Genomic DNA, 3,331 nt, shown 5'->3' on the forward strand with positions numbered 1-3,331 from the left:
TGAAAACCCTTGTCCTCTTCGTGGGACAATCTCTTGTTTTAATGCCAAAGATTTACTGTTTGATGGAGAAAATGTTGTCAAAATACGGTTCCCATTCCATAGTCATCAGAAAACACATGGGAGGGATATATACACTTCCTGGACACACACACACACACACACACACACACAACACAGACACATGAATAACTTTCCTAAATAATTTGATGATACATTTGGAATTGATCTCATGCATATTAAACCCTCTGAAAAGTCCATGTCTATGAAGTGAAGCTTTAAATAGTAAGCTTTGTTGCCTACAAAGGTCAAATACACCCTCTTGTGGTAAAATGGCATATTTTATTTCCAGATGATTTCTATCAGAGAGCTCACAACATGGTAGTTTGAAGAATAATGAGTACTTGAGAGGAAACAATGAAACTTACAATGCTTTTATGCTGTAATGTCAATGCCATTTTTTAAAAAATATTAATTCTATCTGTCTTATGGACTCCCATAAGCTCTAATTTTCAGATGAAAAAACTGAGGTTCCAAAAGCTTGTATAACTTGTCCAAGGCAAGCCAGCTAAGGAGTAGAACAGTGAAGTAAAACAAAGACATTCAATGTCCTCTCTATTACAACAAACATACCATAATAAAATGGATCCAACTGATTCCCAAAAGTTATGAGAGTTAATTATGAGAGTTAAGGCTGAAAAACTAAGACTGCTTGAAGGTGAATGTAATCTTGTAACAGATGCATGCGTAACAGATTGTATCAATGGTCTAACAGTTAACTGCCATAAGCAGGGGAAGGGGTCAGCTACCCAGGCACGGGAGGACCTTCATTTTGTTATCTGGCTTTCCACCCAATACTTGCTGTCCATCAGCCAATCACTTGTGAGTCCAATTCATCAATATGTTTTCAGTGTCTGATGTCTGCTAGGCTGTCCTAGGAACTAACGATATAGTAATCACCAAGACAGACAAGATCCCTGGCCTCACAGAGTTTATATTCAACCTGGGTATATTGGTTTTCTGTCATTGTACAACAAATTATTCGAGTGTTAAAACAACACTCATTTATAGCCTGCAGTCCCCAAGGTCAAAAGATGAGGTGGAGTCCCTGCTTAAGACCAAAATTAAGGTGTCTGTCAAGCACTGCTCCTACCAGGAGGCTCTTGGGGGAAGAATCTGCTTCCAAGTTCATTCAGGTGGTTGGCAGAATTTAGCTCCTGGTAGTTGTAGGACTCAGGTCCCCAGTCGCATGTTGTCTGTCTGTCGGGGCCTCTCTCAGCTCCTTCAGGCTACTTGCATTCCTCACCCCATAGTTCCTCCCTCTTCAAACCAGCAACGACACATCCGTTCCTCTCATGCTTTGACTTCCTCTAACTTCCTCTTCTCGACCAGCTGGAGAAAACCCTCTGCTTTTAAAGGGCTCCTGTGATTCTGTAAGACCCACCTGGATCATCTCTTTTTTTTTTTTTGCCCTATAATATAATCATGGGAATGATATCTAAGCATATTCCCAGCTTTCACCCACACTCAAAGGGAAGGGGAGCATATACGGGTGAAGGTCACTGACAGTCATTCTTAGAAATCTGCCTCTCACAATGGGCAAGACAGTCATGAAAACAAAAGCATAATTTTTGGTTCTGAAGCCTAAGAAAGGAAATAAACAGGCTGCTATAATAGAGAGAGCTGAATAGTGAGAATGAGCTAGCTGCACAGAAGGAAGAGTGTTCCAGACCAAGAGAAGATCCTGAGATGAAATAAAATTTGGGATGTTCTGGGAATGGAGAGAGTTCAGCAAGGGAGAGAGTGGTGCAAGATAAGGTTGGAGAGTTGTGTCCAAACAAGCTAGTGTGGAGATTTGCAGACCTTGGTAAGGAGCTGGGATTTTATTTTTAACACACTTAAAAGTCAATGAAGCATTTAAAACTCAGGAAGAGTATGAACTGATTTGTATCTTTAAAAGATAATTTTTTTTTTTGAGACAGAGTCTCGCTCTGTTGCCCAGGCTGGAGTGCCGTGGCGCGATCTTGGCTCACTGCAACCCCCGCCTCCCAGATTCAAGCAATTCTCTGCCTCAGCCTCCCAAGTAGCTGGGATTACAGGCATCCACCAGCACGTCTGACTAATTTTTGTATTTTTAGTAGAGACGAGGTTTCACCATCTCGTCCAGGCTGATCTTGAACTCCTGACCTCGTGATCCACCCACCTCAGCCTCCCAAAGTCCTGGGATTACAGGTGTGAGTCAGTGCACCCAGCCAAGACAATTTTAGATGCTGGGTGGGAAGGGGATTATAAGGGAAGAGAAGTAGAATCATGGTAAGAAGTTGGGGTACTTGGTGGGTCCAGGACAGAGATGATGGGGCTGGGGCTATTGTGGAGGCAACAGAGGGGGTGTAAGGAGGGCTCTTCCAAAGATACATTTGAGAGCTTTGACTCACAGGACTTCCTGGTAGACTGTTCATTTCTTTGATATATATCATCACCTAGAATTGAGATTTTACACATTTTAATAAAAACAAATGTAATGTCATTTGCAGCAAATATGTTTATGCACCTGGGAAGAGCAAGAGAATTGACTGCAACCCCAGGAGGAGTGAACAGAGGTGTCGGGGGTTGGGGAGCAGCACTCAGTGCAGAGGAGACCCCAACAGGATGTGTCGGAGAAAGAACGCAGCCCGCCAGCCTCAGGCTTCCAAAGCAGGTATTCTGGAAGGCCAGTCAGCAGGAAGGTGAAACTCCCCACCCCGGGCAGCCTCCTTCAAGCAGAAGATCTCTCTTAGCCCACAGGGGACCACAGGACCTAACCTAGCAAAGGAGATTTCGATATAAAATTTCCTTTCCTGTTGGTCTGTCCTCAAAGATTTCACAAAGATTCACATAAATGCTTAGGGAATCTATGAACAAAATCTCAGCATTGTGTAGGCAAAGACCTACATCTCTAAGAGTGAATGGTGTAAATGAAGACCCATATGAGGAATCGAAGCAAATTACTTTCTTCAAAGCAGCCTCAGTGCAACTAACTGGCACAGAGAAAACTTTTTGAAGAACTTTATATTCTCAAAGATGTTTAAGAAAATGTTACTTCATTTCAAAAAAAAATAAAGCACAGGCCATCATAAAATAGAACAGGCATTCACTCCTACCCTTCATTATGTTATATATATAAAATGTAGAATATGTATAAATGCACACACATACATACACACATCAACGTGGAGCCTTCTGTCCTTTCTACACTCTGGAATCTTTCAAATAAATATAGGCGTTATCCATTGTATTATATTGAACTCAGCTGTAAAACCATTTGAGTCTATTTCCTTTTTTAAAATACCAGCTC

General features: G+C 41.8%; 1 long non-coding RNA gene across 1 annotated transcript; it reads left to right on the forward strand.

The window, feature by feature from the left end:
- The first annotated feature begins 793 nt into the window (after nucleotides 1-793).
- On the forward strand, nucleotides 794-3,120 carry LOC129527923 (uncharacterized). The gene is made up of 2 exons (XR_008673025.2): nucleotides 794-879; nucleotides 2,532-3,120. It is a non-coding gene; the product is annotated as an uncharacterized lncRNA (long non-coding RNA).
- The last annotated feature ends 211 nt before the right edge of the window (nucleotides 3,121-3,331 follow it).

Source organism: Gorilla gorilla, chromosome 19 (genome assembly GCF_029281585.2).
Source record: "Gorilla gorilla gorilla isolate KB3781 chromosome 19, NHGRI_mGorGor1-v2.1_pri, whole genome shotgun sequence".
Lineage (NCBI taxonomy): Eukaryota > Metazoa > Chordata > Mammalia > Primates > Hominidae > Gorilla > Gorilla gorilla.